Consider the following 24,857-nt stretch of genomic DNA (forward strand, 5'->3'; position numbering starts at 1 on the left):
TATAATTCTTTCAGGAACTGAAGTCATATAGAGAAAATGACCCATTTCTTCTACTCAAGTGATTTAGTTTGGTAGAGTAAGGATAGATAAACCAAGAATTACCATAACAATGCAGTATAATCCGTGCTGTAAAAGAGATACTTGGAGAGTACTGTGGGAGCACAGCAGAGAATCTGTTAACTCCTTGAGAAGTGTCAAGGAAAAGGGGGGTTGCAAAGTGTCAGTCTGATTACAGAGTATGCACTGTTTGTACTCATGCACAGGGCAATTATTTGGAGAACTCATCACCCCCATGCCTGGATATTTCTCACATTATAATAGACTAGGAAAGAAATATCTATTAACAAAAAGAAATACATTGAGTTCTGGAAAAACTCGAGAATCCCAAAATCATTTGCTTGCATATGCTTGTTTAGAACAGTTATTTTCTTAAGCAACTTTTAAATGTGAATAATCTACATACTGCTCTTGATAGACATCATTTATATGTGTAACATACTATACCTGTGGAATATAACAGAAACTAAACCAAGTGACATAATACTACCTCCACTTTCATTATTGTTTGGTGGAACTCATTGAGATAGCATCAAAGTTTATATTTGTTTGCCCTTGTCCAAAGCATTATGTATCTATCTATCCATCCAATAAGTTGTTAAAGGGTGTTTTTTGGTAAAAAGATAATATTATGATTGTCATGCAAATATAAAATAAATGCATGTGAAAATATTTTCTTTAAATTGTTAATAAGGGAACCAAGAGGTTGTTGTAGCCATCTTTGTAGATTTGAAATTACCAGAACTTTTGTGTTCAATCAAGTTGAGCCAGAAATATTGAAAATGAATTTACAAAAAGATTTTTTTAAACTGGCCTTTTCTACCAGGGTAAGGGTGCAGATAAATCAGTTGTCTCTCCAGCAGCCAGAATTTTCAAGTGTTTAGCCAAGTGTTATATACACTGCTATCAGTTATGTACAACTTACACAATTATAAAGGAGCTCTTGTAAAAATGCTTAGGGACCCCATAGTAGCCCAGTAGTGTTTTCTAGATGCCTTATTTTCTATTGAATACATCCAGAAATCTTTTGGTCTATCTCAAATCCTCCATAACTTACCCTTACAAAAACTGTACTCACTGTCAGTCTATTATAGTGAAGAAAGGCTTTTCTGCTACTTGGGCAACAGGAGTCAGACTACCTTGTTATCACCAGGTTGCAGATTCTTATAGAAAAAAGCAACAATCATGAATATCAGCTTATATATATTTTCTGGGTGGTAGTAATAATAATTTTTGATGAATAATCATTTAAAAATCCCTTATGAATTACCAAATGAGTACAGTAGAAAACATACTACTATAAATTTGACTTATATGTGAAAGTGATACTAATGAGGTGAGATTTGGGACAAAATCAACCTTAGGAGATGGAGGAGCAGAGCATAAACTCTCATAATCGACCTGGACGTCTTTATAGATGAGGTTTGGGTTCTCACCAATAAACAACATTCCTGAGTTGCTATGTGGAAATAAAGGAGAACTTTACAATTTAATTACTGTTTAATTTTATCAGAAAAGTTTTTTGTAGGTTTTGGTTGAGATTATTCTGCATTGTTATAGGATTTGCCTAAGTTTAAACACATTCTACTAGTTTCAGGGAAATATTTCAGAAAGGTTTTTATTTTTTAATGGTACTTTTTCTGCATTCTTTCTCATTTTTATTGGGTTGTGAAGACAGTGTAGAAATATACAAAAATAAATAAATAAATAAATCCCAAATGCTTATTTTCTCCTCTTCATCATCCTTACTTTGCTCAGTAAACGTTAAGTGAAGCCTGTGTATCTGAGTTGTGTTCTTGATTTGCCCTTTTCTTTATGCAAAGTTAAAGTTGCCTGTCTTTACAAGTTTAAAAAAAAGTCTTATGTGAAGAGTGCATTTTTCTGTCTTTAGGCTTTTAGAGAAGCTTCCAAGAGCAAATGTCATGCTCTTAAACTATCTATTTGCCTTGCTGTATAATATTGAGAAAAATTCTGCATCAAATCAGATGGATTCATCAAACCTGGCAGCATGTGTGGCTCCCACCATTCTTTGGCCTGATACTTCCTGCGGCTCAGAACCAGAAAATGAATTGGCAGGAAAGGTAATGAGTATTTTCTTGTCTACACTGGGGGACTGCATCACCATTTTGAAAATGTAATTTGAGGTATTAATTCTGATAGACAATTTCTTAAATATCTGAAATATACACCTAAATTAGAGTTTACTAACTATGGGATGTTTTAATCTATCAAGGTAGACTGTACAAAAGTGATTTGTCAAGAAGAAAAGTGATAACAATTGATTTACTTTTCTTTTCACTTTATAGAGGGTAAACAATTGACTAACGTAAACCACAGAGTGATAAGAAAGCAGGTGATATGATTGTAAAATTTAAATGAGGCAAAACAAACAAAAAGGATGCTGGAGTTAGGCAAGGCAAGATGCAGTTCTCATCCCCACCACTTGCCTGATGCATAATCTTGGGCAAATTCAGTGACACTGACCCACAGTGTCCTCATCTAAAAATGTGGAAGTGGTAATAATACAGTAGTTACTGAAAAATTTCACTCCTGTAGTGCCTGGCAGTTAATGGCGTGTTTGAAGATATCATATATATTCAGATATGAAATGGGATTTATAGACGTGTTATGTGAGAACTAGCACCTCATGTTTGTCTGTCTTTGTATAGGTTACACTGCTCTTTCAATTTATGCTAGAGAAATGTGAAACGGTATTTGGAGGAGAAGTCACATCCCTTTATGGAGAATCTTCAGGGACACATGGCGCTAGAGAAAATACCTCAGGTATTGCCAATAATTGGATTGTTTTTTGTGAAAAATGGACACGTGTTTGTGAAGATGCGTGAGCAACGGTTTTCCTGGAGCCCCTGGCAGCTGAGGTGAAGGGAGCCTCTGTCCTGGGTCAGTGGGCCCAAGGCTTCCGATCCTTTCCTAAAAGGCCTGCTAATAGGCCAGGGCATGATCCTATTGTGGTAGGGCTAAGAAATGTCTATAATGAGGTCACAGCTTTCAAGAAGTTATTGGTGGCAACATGCTATGGTATGATGGTTTGAACCTTTGTTTTTTAATAAAACTTTATGAGGATCCCTAATATATGCAGTAGGATGTGCTATGATTGAAACTGGAATAAAAAGCCCAGAGGTAGTAGAGGCAGGCCTGTTTCTTTTTCCTTCCTTTCCTTACTCTTACTGGTCCCTTAGATACTTTTCAGAATTCTAATGTGCTATGATATTGTTTGAAAACAACTCACATCACTTGGGGTAGGGAGATGCTGAATTTAAAGACAAACAACCTTCTAGAATATGAATTCCTGTACCAGTAGTTACTAGTTGTGTTTTCTTGGGCCAGTTATTCTATGCCACTGAAAATGAACATCTTCATTTATGAAATGTGAATAAAAATTTCTTTGTGGTTATTATAAATATTAAATAAGATAATGGGTGTTAAATAACATTGTAAAAGAGAAATTGATAAGGTTAGTGAATGGTTTCCCCAAGATTAGGTTCATTATGTATAACAACCAGCAATCCATGTTAGAACGCAGAGTCTTTTTTTCAGAATCTAGGTATATCTGGTATTACTTCCTTCATATTTTTCACCATTTCTTGGCCTTATGAAATGTTCATTATTTTAAGAACATCTTTATTAAGGAAAGCCCATTCATCAGGACCTGAGATAAATCTAGTATACCTTAACAGAAGTTTCTTCTTGTATTCTGTACTAGCATTTGGTAAGATGGTAAAAGATCTTTTCTTTCTTCAGAGTGTATTCAAGAAAGGAATTTGAATACTCGAGATGAAAAGAGAATTAAACTAAGCACCACAATTTGTTTCTCAGGCAGTATGGACTGTATTTGTGCTCAGTAAAAGTATTAATCATGGTTTGATTTTTTGACAGATGTTTCTCACTTTGAACTGAGTGACTCCTCCACAGCAGAGAGCCTTGAATGTGAGCTAAATGAGGATGACGTTTATGCCCCATTCCCTGATGTGGCAAAGGACCTTGGTCACTGGAAGACAAGCATACAGTCTATGCTAATGGACATTGAGAATCTTGATCCAGCCGAGGTGGCATACCTTTTATCACTCAATGACTTCCTCTTGGAGCATCCTGAATAGGAAGTTGCTCAAATGGATGGGCCTCTTAAAGCCACACCACATTTTCATTCTCACAAATAGTTTTGAGCTTGAGAACACAGGTGTTATTACTATCTCCATTATATAGCATGGAGACTAAGACTCAGAGAGTTAAAGTCACTTATCCAAGGACACTTAAAAAGTGAATGGCAGAATGAAGGCTCTCGGGCTGGTTTTCTGACTCTGGACCTGCGATCTCTTGAGGACAAGGTAGTGCTCAAGGTGGAGGGATGGGACTCTTCCCATGGACCTTCTGCTTCTCCATCTTTATTTTCTTCACCCTCCTCCATCCTCTTCTCCTCTCCCCACACCACACTGGCACTTCTTCCTCTTGGCTACATTATTGTATCTTCAAATGCCTGCACTGGATTAATCCTCATCATATTGTTCTCAGAGTTGTTGAAAAAGTGGGAGAAGTGCATCTTCATGGCTTCAAAGGAATTCTGTTACTTCTATACATAAAGTGCTGTAAGGAGAAGAACTTCTGGTCAGCTCCTGAGGCAGGTCTCTTACAGGCAAAGCAGAGGTACGTGTGCTGTGTCACTTCTAAACCCTGCCCATTGGGCTTAGACCTGGAAACAGGCCCTGGCCGTAAACAGGCAGCATGTGAATCAGAAGAGAATTTAGGTGGAGGAACTCATGTAATAGTGACTGTGCTGTGATTCTGTGTTAGAAAAGCGGGACTTGGCTTTGTCTTGCTTCACACCAACAGGGAAAAGCACTAGGTCCAAGCTGTCATTGTTATGTGTTCTTTGAGTCTCTGTCTACTAAAAGAGTTTGATATTCAAAACCCAAGCATAGGTGGATTCTGATTTCTTTTAAGTCTTCCTTGTTCTCCTCCAAAATTTCTGCAAAGTATCTCTGTATTCTCTAGTTGTCATTTATTTTAGCTCCTTTCTGAATGTATTACAAAGCACATGCCTCTTCTGGATTTCACTTATATGTTTTGCTTTACCGACAGTGCCTCCGGAGAGCAAAGCTACAATGAGGGCATCCAACGTGGGAACCTGTGATATGCATGCTAAACTCAAACTAAGGTGATGGCCAGTGACATGGCATTAAAAATGTTGTGAATTGGGGTTTTCAAAGGCCTGTCCACAGGGCTTAAGGGCTATTTTGTTTATTCCCTGCTCTCCAGGGGCCCTAATGATTTGTTCTAAATCAAATTGATTTAAATGAATAAGTAACCAGTCAGAAATAATGTTTTCAATCAGTCAATTTGTAATTTTTCTTTTTTGGTTAAGAATATTGGCTATACCTTTACAAAAATAAGTATCCAAGCTTAGAAAATAGTATTACAATCATTATTATATTTTTTGTTAGTTCACTTAGAGTAAGGGGGTAAATAATAGTGTAACTGGCTCCATAAGGTAGAAGATAGTTTCTCAATAGTATTTTTAGTTTCCTCACCTTTCAAATGAGTTTTCAACGTACACATTGTGACTGTGGCTGGCAGCTGTTTAGTAACTCTGACAGTAAGATTTATCTCGCCCTGGTAGCTTAGCAGCTACAGTCTCAAAATAGGCAGAAAATAGGCAGAGATACATTTTCTCTTGAGTTTCTTTACCAGGAATGGTGGAACCTTCTACAAAGCCTCACACCACCTGTTTGAAGAAGAAAAGGTAAGTTACTACACCACAGACCATGCCCAAACTGAAAGAATCACTAATATTAACCCCTAGCTTATTATGATACTGAAATCTCCACCCTGGGAGGGGCTTTTCTGCCATTTTTTGATGGTGGGACATATGTACTCACATGATTTCTCACTGGACTTGCATGCCCTGCACTCCACACTAAACAGCAATGATGCTCACACCCCTCCTGCATTATTCATTTCACCTCTAGGAAAAACATCTTGGTTGGGGAGGTTCATTTGAGGCAGTTCATAACCCTCTCCCAGTTGACATGTCCACTGAAATCCTTTCCTCCTTAACAATCCTTGCTATCTCACTAACTGGCTTTCTGTGTTGCAGGCAACATCGACACCCCCCCTTGTTGGTTTGTTACCCACTTGGGGACTCATCCAGGATCCATTGCTCGTGGATTGGTGGCCAGGGAATGGGGAGAGACTTTAAAATCTCCCTGGCAACTGCCTAGCTGAGTTTCTGTCGGAGGTTGGTTTTTTGGTTTCTTCTACTAATTTCCCTGTTGCCAGCCCCAAATGCATCCCTGAGAAGGGATGAATGGACCTTTGACTTTTTGATTTTGGCATTTGTATCTGGACAGGTGAGAGCTCTTTGAAGGTACTGCACATCAGAGAAACTCATCACTCCCTCTGGGAGGTTCTCTGGAATTTCCATTTGGGTGGGGAAGCGTCAGCCATTTGGGAGAGTAGAATCTAAAACTCCTCTCTCCATTTGGGGAATTCCTCTGGAGTCCTGTCTGGGTTAGAGGCCTCAATCATTTGGCAGGGCAGGACCTGTGACTGTTTCTATCGGGCACTCCTTAGGCTTATTTGTTGGAACTGCAGTCCCTCTGGTGTGTGTGATATGGAAAATAAGAATTCCATCTGTAAATGTCAAAGTTGTACACTAGGAATCTTCTGTTCCTGCCATTTGGACTTTTGTGCCATTTGGACCTAGAACAGGTTGTTTCTGGTAATGGTTTGAGGTGAGATTCTTGAAAAGTTCTCTCCAGTCTCCCTATATAAACATTTGTACAGTACTGAAAGTACTGTATTTGTTTTGGGTTTTGTTTTGTCTGATGTGTTTTTCCCGGGCTTTTGTTTGAAACCTTTTACATTTCTCTTTGTATTGAGTGTTTATCTGTATTAATATGTGGCATATAAATGCACTGTCTATAGAAAGTTTAAAGAGATGCCAGGTTTTCTAGGACTTCAGCTGGTCTCCACATATTATGTTCTATTATTGTGCACATGTTTAAACTGATGAGCAAATTACATCAAGAAAATTCAATGGAATATTACTCAATTAGAAACAACAGTGATCTAGCACTTCTTATATTTTCCTGAATTGAACTTGAGCCCATTATCCGAAGAGAGGTAACACAAGATCGGAAGAATGGGCTCCACTTGTACTCACCATCAAATTGGTACTGACTGATTAACACTATGGTGCTCACATGGTAGTCATATTCTCCAGGGATTAGGGGGTTGAGGTTAGTAAACTCACAACTAAAGGACATGGTGAGCATTGTAGAAGGGAAAGGCATGCTCTAACCCTCACTAGGGAGAGGCAAAGATATAAAATATAACCAAAATGTTTGTACACTTATAATACCCTGAAATTAATAAAAAGAAAAAGAAAATTTCAGAGCTCAGATGGTCGATCTGGCACTGTGGAGTTAAAATGCAAAGCTTGTTAAACTGTCTATCTTTTCCCTGCTGAAGCTGTGATTTCTAAGTTATAGATGTTGAGATGGAGCTCACTGAACTATGTTATCACAAATTCAAGGCCAGCTGGGAACAGCCAGTTACTCATCTGAAACTGAAGGAAAAAAAAATAAGGTTAAAGAGGCCTTTTAAAAAAACTCAAACTCTCACGAAAGCTGCTTTACCCAAAATTTTAGTCCATAGTTTTCATGACATTGCCTCTTGGGGCAACTAAAGTTTGGCCATGTGAACAAGACCTAACTTTGTCAAAAACAGTTTGATCTAACCATCTTTTACAAACTGGTCTGAAGATGGCTATGAGTCTATAAAGAAAAAATGGTATATTTGTGTAATACTGCCTGGCTTTAATACTCTTGTGGGTCTGGGAAAACATGGCCCATTAATGGTTCATTGAGCTACGGTCCTATTCTCCAATTAGATATGTTTTGTCACTGTGTTGTGAAATGTGATGAAATCCCTTATGTACAGTCTTTTATGCTTTTGTATCAAAAGAAGCAGATCCAATTAAATGTGAGATTCCAATACAGAGGACAGAAGCCTTCAAGAAAGTTGGGGAAGAGCAGCCAGATCTAAGAACCCTATATTGCCATGAGAAGAAAATGTCCATGTTGAAGTAGATCTTTGGGCAGCTATAGCAGTGGCTCCAGCTGTGCCTGTGCTGGCTGAGGCTCAAGCTGTGCCTGATTTGCTGGTTGCAGCTTTGGCCACAGAAGGGGCTCTGGCTGCAGCTCTAATTTCTTTTGAAGATTTCTCTCCTAACCCTCCTGTGCCCCACTTATGGCTCTGGCTCCCTTTCTTCCTTACCCCACACTCCACTGGCTCCTCCAGCCATCTATCCTTCACTTCCTTCCTTCTCTGAGAATAGTCATGGGAAACATGGGGGCATGGTCTGTCCTTCATACACCCAGCAGCGCACACAATTTGGTTGGGGTCCTCCCTCTTTCCCAGCAGGGCAATTTCTTTTGAGACAGGTCCCTATAGGAAGAGTGAATGAGAATGGACAACCAGCTGGATTAATGTTGGTTTATAACCCATTTTACTACTTCTGATTTGTACAGTTGGAAACCAAAGAACCCTGCCTACAGGGATGATCCAAAACCTATAACTGATCTGTTTGAATCTATTTTCCCCCTTCATCACCCTACATGGGCAGCTGTCCAGAGCCTGCTTAACATACTGTTAACCTCCGAGGAGCATTGCATTGTCCTGGAAAAGACTAAAGTAGAAGCTGAACGATTGCATGCAGAAGACCCAGATAACCATGTGAGAACTAGAGCTGATTTAGCCATCCCAACACATGACCCCATCTGGAACCCAAACAATGGAGAAGAAGGTAACAGTCAACATTTTTGAGACTGCATCCTGGTTGGGCTTATGAAAGGTGTCCCTAAAACTAAAATCTTGAGCAAGGTTCAGGAAATAAGACAGGAAACAGATGAAAATCCATCAGCTTTCCTAGAAAAGATTATGAAGGCATATCAGAAATATACTGATATAGATCCAGAAAGTCCTGCTAATTCAAAGTTAATTAAAATAGCCTATGTTGGCCAGAACATGCCTGACATCCAATAAAATTTATAGAAGTTAGAGGGGGTTCTTGCTTTGCCCATCTCTCATTTGATTGATATGGCTTATAAGGAATTTATAAACCATGAACAGACTAAAAAACAGCAAAAGATGGACAGGGAAGCTACTATAAAATTGTGGGTCTAAATACAGAAGATATGGAATCTGGGTCCCCAGGGCTCCCCAGAATCTATGAGAATTATAGCCAGTGATTAATATCTCCCACTAGGAGCCCAGGGTAACCATAAAAGTAGGAAAAAAAAATGATCGATTTCCTGATTGAAATGGTAAATACCTGATGAAATACCTGGTACAACCTACTCAGTTTTAAACTTAAATTAGCTAAGCTTACTAACCACTCAATGCTGGTGTTTGGGGGTATCTGGACAACCCACACAAAAAATATTCTTTCCAGCCACTGGATTGTGGTATTGGGAAGTCACACAAACTTCTGTATATGCTTGAGTACCTTCTTCCATTGCTGGGTGGAGACCTTCTCTCTAAATTACACTCTTAAATGACCTTTCATAATAAAATAGTGCATATTGCAGTTTTCCCAGAACATGCCTGTGGCTTCCAAGCAGCTCTGCTCACCTTCTTGGTTGTCCTTCAGAAGCTGCTCACTGAAGTCCTCAAGTCAACCCTGAGATCTGGGCTACCACACAACCTGGAAGGACACACGTGGACCCTGCTTATATCAACATAAAACCAGGAATTTTTCCCTCTCAACTCAAGCAGTATCCATTAAAGGTGCAAGCTAGGAAGGGTTTTGAACTCCTAGTTGTGGCCTTTTAAAATATGGACTTCTCTGGCCTTGTTACTCTCCTTATAACACTCCTATTTTGCTAGTTCAAAAACTTGGAACTCAGGAATATTGGTTTATTCAGGATCTGAGGGCAACAGTGAAAAACATTCATCTTGTGGTGCCTAATCCTTATACTCTTCTCACCTCTCCATCTGGAAATTTTGCCTGGTTTTCATTGATAGACTTAAAACATGGCTTGTTTTGCATTCCCCATGCTTCTCAGTCACAAGAACTTTTTGCTTTCGAATGGGAGGATTTAAGGACTAAAACCAAATGTCAGTACTGTTGGAATGTCCTCCCTCAGGGATTTAAAAATTCTCCAACTATCTGAAGAAATTCTAGCTAGAGATTTAAGAAAACTAATTTCAGAAAAGGGAGTAAGTTTGCAGTATATAGATGACATTTTGATTGCAAGAGAGACTGAAACTGTATTAAGACAACATGCTGTAATTGTATTGAATTTCTTGGCTGACAAAAGATATAAAACATCACTGCCAAAAGCCCAAATCCCACTGCCCATTTTCAAATACTTAGGATTTAAATTGTCTCCGGGGACTTGAAAGCTCCTCCCAGACCAGAGGGAGGCTGTAAACCATGTAGCTGTCCCCACCACTCACAAGCTGCTGCAAGTATTCCTGGGTATGGCACAATTTTGTCAGATTTGAATTCCTGCCTGTAGCCTAAAAGTCAAACCTCTATATGAAGCCTTACAAGAAGAGGAAAAGGAGCCCCTTAGTTGGATAGGAGAATGCTAAAAGGCTTTTTAAAATTATTTTTATTAAAGAAAAACTGATGACTGCCCCTGCACTGGGGCTTCCACATTTGCATAAGCCTTTGAATTTGTTCAAGTAAGACAAGGGGTTGGAGTACGCATATTAAATTAAATTTTGGGAGCTCATAAGTAACCTGTGGCAAAAAAAAAAAAAACCCCACTTTTTTCAGAGCAATTGACGCTACTTGTAATATTTAACAAGTGGAAAAGTTTACTCTGGACAGCCAGTGACTGTTTACACTGCACATTATGTGCTACCCCTAGTACAACAGAAAGGGGGCTATTGGTTGATAACTGGCTGGTGGGGCAAGTATCAAGCTACTCTGTTAGATAATCCTAATGTAACTTTAAAGACAGTGTCCACCTTGAATCCTGTCACCTTTGTGCCTATGGGCTCTCACTTCCTAGTTCAGGATTACATTCACATCATTGACCAAGTATATTCTAGCCACCTGGATATGACTGATAAGCCCTTGTCAGACCTGGATGAGGAATTGCTCATAGATGGCAATAGCTTCACGGAACATAGACAACACAAAGCTGGGTATGCTCTGGTTTCCAACCAACAGGATATGTTAAAGCTTAACCTGCCAGGACTGAATGGACATCAGAAGTCACTAAGGCCCTTTTAAAGAAAATTATTCATAGGTTTAGACTTCCATCAACTCTTAAAAGTGATAATGAAACCTGCTTTGTTGCCAAAATTATCCAAGAAATATCAAGAATTTTAGAACTCCATTGGAAACTGCATTCATCATGGATACCTCAATCTTTGGGGAAAACTGAATGGATAAGTAGAACCTTAAAAAGGACTCTCTCAAAGTTTGTCAAGAGACCAGTTTAACTTGGGACAAAGTGTTATGCCTTGCCCTGTTGAGAATTTAGGTGGTCCGCAGAGGTAAGCTGGCACTTAGCCTCTTTGAAATTTTATATGGGAGACCATTCCTAAGAGGTTCTAGCCAGGGCTCACCCAATGATTTTCTATTCCCAGAGAAGGCGTCTCATTCCTATATAAAACATTTTGGTAATACACTAACTACTATTTCTGCATTCCTTCCAACAGGTTCCAGTTTCTGACAGACATGCCCCTTCATTCCATAATGCCAGGAGACCAGGTGTTACTAAAAACCTGGAGAAACCGGCATCCTGAAGATCAACTACGGCCAGAGTGGATCAGCCCATTTGAGGTGCTCCTGAAAACTCACTCAATAGTTAAACTCAGAAGAGTTACCTTACCTTCTGAGGGATTGGAGAAGCAGTGGACTTGTGAGCCCTTAGAGGACCTAAAATTACTCCCCCATAAAAGAGATAAGTAACATGAAATTATATAACCTATACATCTTATTTGTTTCTTGGGAATTTTTGCTTGCCTGGCAAGACAATTCTTTAGTTAGAATTTCGCAAGCTATTGCCTCCTCTGCTAGCCTGTCTGACTGCTGGGTCCATCATCCAAAACCTCATTCAGTATAAGACCATTCTGACCCTATATTTGTCCCTATATGCAACTTCATTAATATACCCTCCTGCACTTGGAATTTACAGAAGCCTGTCTCTTGGATTACCTACAGAGTATGACTAATAACTCTCTACTCACAAGTCCCATGTTTCTTTCTTACCCAGCCCCTTATCAGACATATTATGTACAAAGTAACAGTAGGGTCCCATACTATCATAATTATACTTTCTACTGGACCATTGGTCTCTCTAGATTGACCACTGATTGTAAAATCCCAACTATTACAGTCTTTTTTACACCACCCTCTTTAGATTGTGTTATTAAGAAATGTTTTAACCCCTCAGACAAGGATCATGAGGCCCTTATCTGTACCCTAGTACATCAACAAAAGCTATATTCTCAAGACTTTGGGAAACTAGTAGTCTGTTAGCTCCCAGAGGGACAGGATCCATTACACAGGCCATTGGTTTAAAAATTTAACCCTAATGTTGCCTAAAAATGGTTGTATAAACCTTGAAACAGGAACAGCTACTGTTTGTGTACCCGTTGGGTATATTTTTGTCTATAAAGATAAGAAACGAACTCCTTGTGCTTGTGACTGTTTAAACAGCTGTTCAAACAGGGATACCTGTTTACTAGGACTCCTCACAACTCCCCTTTCAATCCATAACAGATTTGAAGTTGCTCATTGGACCAACTCCCTGAAATTGTTTTCACAGATAAGTAGGGGAATTTTAGATAGAGATTCCATCTGGGGAGCCCCAAGACAGTACCTCCCAGGGGAAATCTCCAATGGAGACAACTACTACTTTGAGTATACTCTTTTGCCCTGGTGGGGAGTGACAGCTCCCGGACATGTGCTTTGTAACCTATTTATAACTTAAAAATGATTGCTAATAAAACTGCATTAGCAATAGCTGCTCAACAAAAATCTTTAAACTCTTTAGCTCAAGTAGTTCTTGATAATCACATTACTCTTCGCTGTATTTTAGCAGAACAAGGGTATGTTTGTGTTATAGCTAATTCTTCATGTTTCACTGACATAGATACCTCCATAGAAGTGGAAACACATATTGATAAAATAGATAACAAACTTCATGGTTACAGTGGATTAGCAAAGATGATCTAGGACAGGGAGATTGGTTCTCAGAACTGTTCTATTGGATTCCTCAGAATATTCACTCTATTCCTTCAAAGATCTTAATATTTAGTCTTTCCTTCCTACTACTAATTTTCTTGATTTATCTCATCATAAATGTATTAATTAAATGTGGATTAAAGTGTTGTTTCAAAACAAGCAAAAACACTCAAGTAATGGTATTAGAGAGTTTCAATCATTTACCTGTGACTCATGAGCACTTTCAGCAACAGGCTAAAAACTTTCCATCCTCATGCCCCAACTACATCCTACTTCGGCAGAAAACAGCCAGCTTGATCAACACCCTGATTCCCCAAGATTGAGGAATGAACAATATTCTTTGTTCATTCCTCCATAGAAGGAATGGGGGGAAATTGTAACTGGTGCTCCATAGGTAGAAAATGTTTTCTCAATAACACTTTTAGTCCCCTCGTGTTTCAAGTGAGTTTTCAATGTTCACATTATGTCTGGGGCTGGAAGCTGTAAATGACTTTGACAGTAAGATTTATCTCAGCCCTGGTAGCTTAGCAGCATCAGTCTCAAAATTTGTAGAAAATAGAGAACTTTTAGTAAGATTTGCTGACCAGAACTTTATAACTTTCTGTTGCACTGATACATTCTCTTTCTCATTCTTATTTCTCAGGAATAGTGCAACCTCCTACAAAGCCTCACACCACTTATTTGTCTAGAGAAAACAAGATAAGTGATACTCCACCACAGACCGTACCCAAAGACCTACTGAGCCCAAGCATGAGGCTGCAACAATGACCAACCCCTTGCTCATTATAATACTAAATTCTCCACACTGGGAGGGACTTATATGCCATTTTTCGATCATGGGGGATGTGTCTATTAGCACATTTCATACCGCATAGAAATCTCTAAGACATATGCCGCGGACTGCACGTTTTTGGGCAAACTGCACATTATTTAAATCATCATAACTACAGATCATAATTCACTTTAGGTGTTGTTTTTCAATAATTATAATTTTTGTTTACAAAAACAATTAAGCAACTAATTAAACAATTAAAGTTCCTAGTACTTTTTTAATGTATGGTACTGCATAAAATATTTTCCTCTATGAAGAGGAACCAAACAAAATTTACAAAGGATTTAGATTCACTCCTTTTTCCATGGGTGGCACAAACTCTGCAGGCTCTCATAGAAAATTTTTTCTTTCCATTCGCTGGAATACACGTAGGTTCATGCTACTTCATATCACCTGACAACTTTTTGGGTGGATCTTTACGAAGTGCTCTCCTTGCACCCCTAGGGGAAGGGCTGGACAGATTTGTCTCTGGTTCCAGAGAGCCTTCATTATTGTCATCCATTATTCAGTCTCTTGCCACCAATAGCAGAAACTGTTTATACTTCATTTTTGCTTGTGGATTGAGGACATTGTACACTCTAAATGAATTGAAAAGTCCTCAGTTTATAAGGTACAGCACTAATTTTTTTGTCCATTTCATCATTTTCCTTAGAATGGAGCAACACGAAAGGAATTGATCCACACAATCAACACCTTTCATGTAGGCATTGTATTCCTTGATGCAGGCAGGTTTTACAATATTCTCTCCAGTTTTTCTATTTTTTTTTCCTGTTGTCGAGACAGAAGTGTCATGGATCATTGATATCATTCGGACAACCCGCTTGTCTTTCCATGCTAGGAGAAGAATATCACCTTTTCTGGAAAATATTATGTCACATTTTCTTCATTCTTGATGTTTTCATTTTCAAATCTGGCAGTAAACCAAATTTACCACCAGAGAGTAGAGGTTATTATTCTCATTAATGGACAAGACAGTGTGTTGACATCTAAGGTCCATAACAGATGGCACTCAAAACACGAGAAAACTTGTGAGCGGTCCTTAACAGATGGTGTATGAAACACAAGAAAACTCATGAGCAGTACGAAAGGTGTTAGCAGGATTTCTCATTGTGCTTTCCTGCTCTGCATGCCAAACTAAACACAAAATGATGCTCACACCCCTCATACATGAATGAATAATGATTCATTTCACCTTGAGAAACCCCCCCTGACCAACATGACAGATTTGAGGCAGTTCATAACCTCCCCCTCCCAGTTGATGTGTCCACTGAAATAAATGCTTTCCTCTATAACAATCCTCACTGTCTCAGTAATTGGCTTTCTTTGCTGGGCAACGTTAAACCCCCTTTGTGGGTTCATTAACAATATGAGTAATTATTGGAATCCTGAATTAGTGAGAAACAATCTATTATTTATCATTCTATATTTTTTATTATCTAAATATAAATTATTTGAATTCTTGTTTCAGTAATATCCTATAGTAAAGACACCATGAGAAAGCTATTTTTCATTGTCCTTTGGATGTCTTTTATACAAAAAGTTTTTTATGACATATTAAACATTTAGAAAATAATCTTAATTAGAAATATGTAAAGTATAAAGAACTATGATACATTGAACACATGTGTCCCATTACCCAGTTTAAGGAAAAGAATAATGACAGTGCCTTGTGAGTTCCCAGGATCCTGGCCTGACCCCAGTCCCTCCACTTTTCTTAGAAGTCCATCATTCTCCTGAATTTTTTATTTATTATTCCATTGTTTTTCTTTCAGTTTTACCTCATATGTTAGTGTCCCTAAGTACCATATTGCAAAGCTTTGAAATATTACAAATGTAATTCTGCTAAAATTGGCTTTTTTCACTAAAATATTACTTTTTTTATTTTTTTCTTTTATTTTTAGTTGACTTGTAATAATTGTATATGTTTATGGGATACAGAGGTATGTATGTGTCTATAAAGTGTAATAATCACATCAGGGTACTTAGCATATCCATCACCTTAAAGATTTATCATTTCTTTGTATTGGGAATATTCAAAATTCTGTCATCTAGCTTTGTGAAAATATACAATAAATTATTGTTAACCCCATTTACCCTACAGTGCTGTAGAACAGCAGAACTCATTCTTCCTATCTAGCTGTAATTTTGTATCTGTTGACCAATCTCTTCCCATCCTTCATTCTCTCCTACCCTTCCAAGCCTGTAAGAACCACAGTTATATGGTTCTCTGCTTCTATGAGCTCAAGTTTTTTTTAGCTCCCAAATGTGAGAATGTACAGTATTTATCTTTCTGTACCTGACTTCTTAAACTAACCTAATTATATATTGCATATTACCAAAATGTCGTACCACATTATATCAAAATATGAATGTTCAATTCCTGCTGTTGTTTTTATTAATTAATAAATACAAATTTCTAAAATGTAAGAACTTTTTTAAAAAAATAATTGAAATGTTTTCTTGAGTGAATTATACCTATCAATGTATATACATACAGCACAAAAATACCATCACTGGCCTTTGCTCAAAATTTCCCTCTACTAGAAAAAGAGAAAACAGAACATTTTTTTAGTTTAGATTTTCCCTATAGCAGACACTGAGACAAAGGTTTGGGTATAAGCAGTTTATTTGAAAGATGGTCCCAGGAAGCATGATAAGTTAGTGGGAAATATGTAACCTAAACATTTTTAGCCCCATAATATGCTGAAATTAAAAAAAAAAATGTTAGTGGCATAGTGAGATAGGAAAGGGCAGCCAATTAAGCAATTGTCTATGGTCTGCCACTATGGAGAACTGAGCCTCAAGCCCACTGGGAATCTTTTAGACAGTTGCTTTAGTGTATATCTTAAAAATATCCTGAAATTTTGCATTTTTAAATGTCTTGTCATGAAACACACTAGAGGTATAACAGTGTCTTTCACATTCTTGTTTCTAATCTATACTCGAACAAGAGCAATGAATCACATCTATGTGACAATATTAAACATTCTAGAACCAATGGAGGAAAAGGGAAATTCTTACTCTTTCTTTTCCCAAGAGTTGATACTTGTGGGATAAGATTCTTGTAGGAGGTCATTATCATTAAACAGACTATTATTTGTACCTAACATACAAAATCATCATATTAACCAACCTTTGCAGAGGGCCAGATGGTATAAGAAGACTTTTGGGCTATGACCTCCTCACATTATCAAAATTATTTTCCCTCCAGAGAAATGAGAAGAAAAATGAACAGCACTGAGCTCTCTGGCAAGAAGAAGGAGTTTGTCTGAATCCAGTCTTTATTTTTTACTTTTTTTAATTTCAGAGTATAAGGGGGGTACAAATGCTTTGGTTACATAAATTGCCTTTGCACCACCTGAGTCAGAGCTACATGCCCCTCCCCAGGATAGGGAACACCGCATCTGTTAGTTGTGAAGCCCACTCTATTACTTTACAAATCTTGGATTCTTCTATTCTAGCCTCTCTCCCAGTGCAAAGGGAGATGCACATGGCTATTTATATATTTCTACCTGTCCTCATTCTAAGATTCATATTCCCTGATGAGCACAGGTTTCCTTGTCATCTCCCTATTCCCTGCAGTATAAAACTATGGCAAACACTTCTTTGTTTACTCACTTGCTCAGGCAGTATTAGTACTTTGTTCAATTATTTTGAATCTATATTCACTTATCTCTAAACTTCTTTTAGCAATTTTATTGAAAACATGTTTATTGAGACTTGTTTTATGTAAGGTACTATGCCAAACACTATACTGAATTTATAGTCTAGTACAGAAGAAAAACCAATAATTAACTTGTAATAATACAGAATTAAGTAAGTGCTACATGTAAACATAAGCAGTGTATTCACAGGCACAGAAAAAAATGATCTTATTAACTGGAATTGCACAATTAAAGCCCTTAACTAAAGAGCCTGAACTATTAAATAGAATTTCAGAGGATAGAAGTGATAGAAGACAAAAACTAAAGGAATATTATGAGTTAAAACTGAGAGCCTACCAAATGTCCTTTTGTGGGAAATACAAATCTAACACTTGAACATTTGGATATAAACATAATGTGCCACATATATTTTTATTACATTAGCTAAATATCCTCAGGTATTTCAGTCATTTTTCAAGTGACAAGATTACTAGATCATTTTTAAATTATCCAGTTTTCTTATATCCTACATAAAATATTGCATCCCAACTGAAAACACTAATTCAACTGTTACTTGAGTGTTAAGACTATGATTTTACATTTTCTAGAATCTACTAATTTTTTTTACATAAATGTAAACTGAACTTTTTTTTTGAAAAACCACCTCATACTGTTGACTAGTATTTAATTTAGACTAAAATTGCTAATCACATTTTGTGTGTACTCTACTAATCCATATATCCATTATCTTTAAATTCTATAGAGAACACATGCACAATACATGATTATAAAAAGTAAACAGTATAGAAAATGTCTAGTGGAAGAGATTCCAGAAACCTTCTCATTTTGGAGGAATACGAATAGTTTTCTGACTTCTACCAATTGGGTCTGAAGTACAATTAACATAGACAAATCACAATCCTCTGCTCCCCTGGACAGAGTGGTGTAATACAGACCAAATTTAGGTCATAATATTGTTCTTGTGGGATTATTCAAATTAGAACAAGAGAGGCCAGTCCCTCACTATTGGAAAAGCTGTTAAGATCTAAGGATGCCAAGCAGCCATGCTCCTGCCTTGTGGGATACCAGACCCACAGAGCAGCAATTTCAGGCAGAAAGATACAAATTTTTGCCCAGTTGTTCAGCTATGTTTATCTGGAATTCTAGTAAGGAAAATAACTTAGACTAATATAAATACTTCTACAGATTTATGACTCCTATGTGAATAAATTTTTATTTATTTAATTATTTTTAGCAATAGCAAGTACATGCATTTATTTTTCAGAGCATCTGATCTTAAGAAAAATCAAAATACTCTGAGTTCAAATATTATAAACACAAGAAAATTCACATATGAGCAGATGGGGCTAAAACTTTCATCCCTTTCCTCCTCCCCACTCCTGCCTGCCACCACCAGCTAAAAAGTTTTTTGTTTTTTTTTTAACATTTTGGTTACATTGTATATCTTTGCCTCTCCCTAAGAAGGGTTAGAGTTATGCCCTCCCCCTCCAGAATGTTCGTCCCATCCCTAAGATTGGGTCCCCCCCCCCACCGAATCTCTGGTGGGTATTGCCACCATTTGAAAATCGAAGTTTAAATCAGTCAGTACCAATTTGATGGCGAGTAGATGTGGAGCCCATTTTTCATGTCTTGTGTTGCCTCACTTTGGATAACAGGCTTAAGCTTAATCCAGGATAGCATAAATGGTGCTAGCTCACTGTCATTTCTTAGGATTGAGTAATATTACATTGTGAGCATATACCACATTTTAATTCTCCACTCATGAATTGATGGGCACCTGGGCTGCTTCCATGATCGTGCAATAGTGAATTGTGCTGCTATAAACATTCGTGTGCAGATGTCTTTATAATAGAATGTCTTATGCTCTTTTGGATAGATGCCTAACAATGCTATTGCAGGGTCAAATGGTATTTCTATTTCTAGGTGTTTGAGGTATCTCCAAATTCTTTTCCACAAAGGTTGCACTAATTTGCAGTCCCACCAGCAGTGTAGGAGTGTTCCTGTCTCTCCGCATCCTAGCCAGCATTTGTTGTTTTGGGATTTCTTGATATAGGCCATTCTTACTGGGGTTAGGTGGTATCTCATTGTGGTTTTGAAATTTTAGGAAGCATTTGCTTCTTTTCCTTATTCTTAGTTAAATGCAAATTTAATCATTATACCATTTGACACGCATGATATTCATATAGTCTACAGAATATGGGAGGAAGGAAAGGAGTCCTGAGAAATAATATTTGTAAGCTTCCTTCTAACTGAGGTAACAATAACACAAAAAAACCCTTAAAAGTTGATGTATTCTCTTAAAAGTTTATGAACCTTTTAACTTGTAAGGTCTTTAATGCCTGTAATTCCTCCTTGGGTCAACCAGAATCACTGGTTGTCTCAGAGTAGCAGGAGACCCCTACATTCTGTATCTCCTCTGATGAGGGATAAAATAATGATTTTTGCAGAATTTCTGTCTCTCATTCTGGAAGCAAATCTAATTTATTCTTACTTAATTCAAGTATGCAGCATAACAGACTAAAAGATTTTTAAATATATTTGAAATCCAGTAGGTCAACATGACAAATCATGAGGAAGAGTGACGTCTGGGGCCCAAACAACACAGGTCTAGACCACCATTCCCAGCGCAGAAAATAACTTTACTCCTATTGGCATAGACGACGTTTTCTTGCAGTTTAGACTTAAAAAGAGAGGGCATTAAATATTGAAACATAAAGTCTTGTTTAATGCTTCCAGTGGATACATCTTTTTCATCCTGTTTTTACTTTTATCTTTCATCTCTTTTTTTTTTTCTTAATTGATGGACTAGGTTAAATTTCTCTGCTTGACTTTCAGATTATGCAGTGTGATTTATCTATAAGGTTAGTCACAGCTTTCGGCTTATCTAATCTGTAAACCAACCAATCCTTTAGCTGGAGGGAAGATGGAAGAATGAGCCAGAGCTCAAAAGGGCTGTCCCAGGGGAACTCTGAAAATGCCTAATATTTTACACTAATCATACCAAGTAGAGTTGGTCAGACTCTCCCTCAGTCATGGACTCTATTGTTTTGAGCCAACAGAATTTCTAGTGTGAATACATTTCTTCCACTTAAAGTTGATTTCCCCAAGCTAAACCAAACTATTGGTTTATTTGGTATTGCCCGTATACCTCAGGATAACCAATGTAACATATACCTGAATCTGACCAACAAAAACATACATTTTAAGGCTATAAGAACTTAATCATCATTTCCTCAGAGAACTCATCTTTGAAACTCCAACTAAATTATACACCATTCCTTTCTTCTTGCTCTCAGATACTAGCTCATTTTTATCTTAGCACCTATGGTTTGTGGTAATTGTATGATAGATTAATATTTATTCGTTTAATCTCCCTTTTTTGAAGTGACTTAAGCTCTAATAAGACATGGTGTAGACACTCAAACAATGTTGATTAACAATATTAGCAGACCCCTCAGTTTTCCCATGTTACATCCTCTGACTGCCTCTCACTTCAGTCTCCCATACATTTGTCAGTTCTTTGCAAACTCAAACTCAGCTTGCACTGATAACATTTCAATTTAGGTATGAACCATGATTTTTTCATATTTTTAAGTGAATATTATTTTGATACAGTTTTAAATTTGTCAAAGAATTTTGAAAATAGCAGAGTTCACACTTTTCTGTACCCAGTTTCCCCAATTACTAACATCCATATATTAGTATGCTACATTAGTTACAATTAATGAACCATTAGTGAAACAATTAATATCCAAATTTATTTCTTTGTTTGATTATTTAATTGAAAAATAAAAGTTATATGTATTTATGGTGTATGACATGATGCTTTGATATATGTATACATTGTGCAATGGCTAAATCAAGTCAAGTAACATACATTATTTTACATATTTACCTTTTTTGCATTGAGAACATTTAACACCTACTCCTTTAGCAATTTTAAAGTGTCAAATGTGTTGTTATTAGCTATAGTCACCTTGTTAAATAATAGGTCTCCTGAACTTATTCCTCTTGTGTGAGATTTTATCTTCATTTACCAACATTTATCTAATTGCCACTGCCCACCCCCAACCCCTGGTAAACACCCTTCTACTCTCTGCTTCTATGAGTTCTACTTTTTTAGATTCCACATATAAGTAAGATCATGACGAGTTTGTCTTTCTGTGCCTGGCTTATTCACTTAGCATAATGCCCTCCAGGTTCATTCATGCTGTCATAAATGGCGAGCTTTCATTTTTTAGGGCTGAATCATCCATTGTGCATATGTACCACATTTTCTTTATCCATTCATCTGTTGATGGACACTTAGGTTGATTCCATATCTTAGCTATTATAAATAGTGCTACAATAAACATGGGAATGTAGATATCTCCTGGACACACTGATTTCATTTCCTTTGGATGTATAACCAGTAGTGAGATGTCTGGATCATATGGTAGTTTTATTTTTAAATTTTTGTGGAAACTCCATAGTGGTTTTCATGATGGCTGTACTAATTTACATTCCCACCAACAGTATACTAGGGTTCTATTTTCTCCATATTTTCTCCAACAATTATGTTTCATCTTTTTGATAATAACCATGCTAAAAAGTATGCAGTGACATCTCATTGTGGATTTAATTTGAATTTCTCTGATGATTTGTAATTTCAGTATCTCTTCATATACCAGCTCATCATTTGTATGTGTTCTTCAGAAAAATGTCTATTTGGGTTCTTTACCCATTTTTTTTCTTTTTTCTTTCAGCATATTCTGGGGGTTCCAATGTTTAGGTTAAATATATTGCTCTTACCCCACCTGAGTCAGAGCTTCAAGTGTGTCCATCCCCCAGACAGTACACACAGCACTCATTAGGTGTGAATATACTCATCCCCTCCTACCCCCACCTATCTTCCCAACACCTGATAAATATTATTACTATATGTGCACTTAAGTGTTGATCAGTTAAAACCAATTTGATGGTAAGTACATGTGGTGCTTGTTTTTCCATTCTTGGGATACATCACTTAGTAGAATGGGTTCCAGCTCTATCCAGGATAATACAAGAGGTGCTATATCACCATTGTTTTTTGTGACTGAATAGAACTCTATGGTGTACATATACCACATTTTATTAATCCACTCATGTATTGATGGGCACTTGGGTTGTTGCCACATCTTTGCAATTGTGAATTATACTGCTATGAACATTCTAGTGCAGATGTCTTTTTTATAGAATGTCTTTTGTTCTTTTGGGTAGATGCCCAGTGATGGGATTGCTGGATTAAATGGTAATTGTACTTATAGCTCTTTGAGGTATCTCCATATTGCTTTCCACCGAGGTTGTACTAGTTTGCAGTCCCACCAGCAGTATATGAGTGTTCCTATCTCTCCGCAACCATGCCAACATCTATTGTTTTGGGACTTTTTGATAAAGGCCATTCTCACGGGAGATAAGTGATATCTCATTGTGGTTTTGATTTGCACTTCCCTGATGATTAGAAATGTGTAGCATTTTTTCATATGTTTGTTGGCCACTAGTCTATCTTCTTTTGGAAACTTTCTGTTCATGTCCTTTGCCCACTTTTTGATAGAGTTGTTGGATTTTTCTTGCTGATTTTCCTGAGTTCTATATGGATTCTAGTTATCAGCCCTTTATCGGACATGTAACATGCGAATATTTTCTCCCCTTCTGTAGGTTGTCTGTTTCCTCTCATGATAGTTTCCTTGGCTGTGCAGAAGCTTTTCAATGTAATGAGGTCCCATTTATTTATTTTTGTTGTTGCTGTGATTGCCTTTGGGGTCCTCTTCATAAATTCTTTGTTTAGACCAATGTTTATAAGAGTTTTCCCAACATTTTCTTCTAGAATTTTTATAGTTTCATGCCTTAGGTTTAAGTCTGTTATCTACCATGAGTTGATTTTTGTGAGAGGTGAAAAATGTGGATCCTATTTAATCTTTTACATGTGGCTATCCAATTTTCCCAGTACAATTTATTGATTAAGGTTTCTTTCCCCCTGTGTATATTTTTGTCTGATTTGTCAAAGATTATATGGCTATCTGAGGATAGTTATATATCTTGGTTTTCAGTTCTGTTCCATTGGTCTATGTCTGTGTTCTTCTGTCAGTAACATGCTTTTGTAGTTAGTATAGCCTTGTAGTATGGCTTGAAGTATGGTAAATTGATGCCTCCCAATTCGTTCTTTTTGCTTAAGATTGCTTTTGCTATATGGAATCTTTTCTGGTTCCATACAAAGTGTAGAATTATTTTTCTAGATCTGTCAAAAATGATGTTGGTATTTTCATAAGGATTATATTGCATCTGTAGATCACTTTGAGTAGTATAGACACTTTAACAATGTTGATTCTGCTGACCCATGAGCATGGTATTGTTTTCCACCTGTTTATCTCCTCTGCTATTTCCTTGCTGAGATATTTTAGATCATGAAATGTGTACAGAGTACAATTTTTAGATGGCAAATAGCAGCAGTTTCCCCTGAACCCATTTTAGTGAATGAAGTTAAATATTTATTACTAGATACTTATTTGTTATCATTCCAAAATAAGAGGCACTTAGGGGAGACAGCTATTATAATAAGCAGTAGAGTTTTATACTTAAGTTTTGGTTAAATTTCCCTTTTCTGGATTATTCAATAGACACTACATTTAACTGCTCTTATGATGCTGGTTGGAATCATAATGAAATAAAATGTTTTAAGATGATCAAGCCATATCAATTTCAGCCTTCTTTTTATTATTTAGGAATTCTTCATGTTCATAAACTCAAGTGGAAGAGAATTATTATAGTGTGAGTTCAACATCATGCCCTTTCAGAGGTTCAGTTCTTATCTTTTTCAGGATGACATAGAAATCTAGGATAAACCCTAACTCTTCTTTTAAAAAAGCTTATTCTCCAAAGGCAATCACAGCAGCAACAAAAATAAATGGGACATGATCAAGCTAAAAAGCTTCTGCACAGCCAGAGAAATAGTCATGAAAGTAAACAGACAACCTACAGAATGGGAGAAAATTTTCGCATCCTACACATCTGATAAGGGGCTGATAACTAGAATATACTTAGAACTCATGAAAAACAG

General features: G+C 37.1%; 1 protein-coding gene across 3 annotated transcripts in view; it reads left to right on the forward strand.

Annotated features, from left to right (window-relative positions):
- The window catches only part of LOC105864564 (rho GTPase-activating protein 20-like), a 64,831-nt gene extending 48,335 nt beyond the window's left edge, over window positions 1-16,496 (forward strand). For all 3 annotated transcript variants that reach the window (XR_012919011.1, XR_012919010.1, XR_001151091.2), the window contains exons 4-12: window positions 1,949-2,138; window positions 2,727-2,841; window positions 3,955-4,403; window positions 4,588-4,719; window positions 5,155-5,815; window positions 6,170-6,310; window positions 8,702-8,881; window positions 11,755-11,878; window positions 13,929-16,496. The gene's annotated coding sequence lies outside the window, so the exon portion shown is untranslated. The remainder of the gene's footprint in view (window positions 1-1,948; window positions 2,139-2,726; window positions 2,842-3,954; window positions 4,404-4,587; window positions 4,720-5,154; window positions 5,816-6,169; window positions 6,311-8,701; window positions 8,882-11,754; window positions 11,879-13,928) is intronic.
- The last annotated feature ends 8,361 nt before the right edge of the window (window positions 16,497-24,857 follow it).

The sequence above is a fragment of the Microcebus murinus genome, chromosome 4, assembly GCF_040939455.1.
Source record: "Microcebus murinus isolate Inina chromosome 4, M.murinus_Inina_mat1.0, whole genome shotgun sequence".
Classification (NCBI taxonomy): Eukaryota; Metazoa; Chordata; class Mammalia; order Primates; family Cheirogaleidae; genus Microcebus; species Microcebus murinus.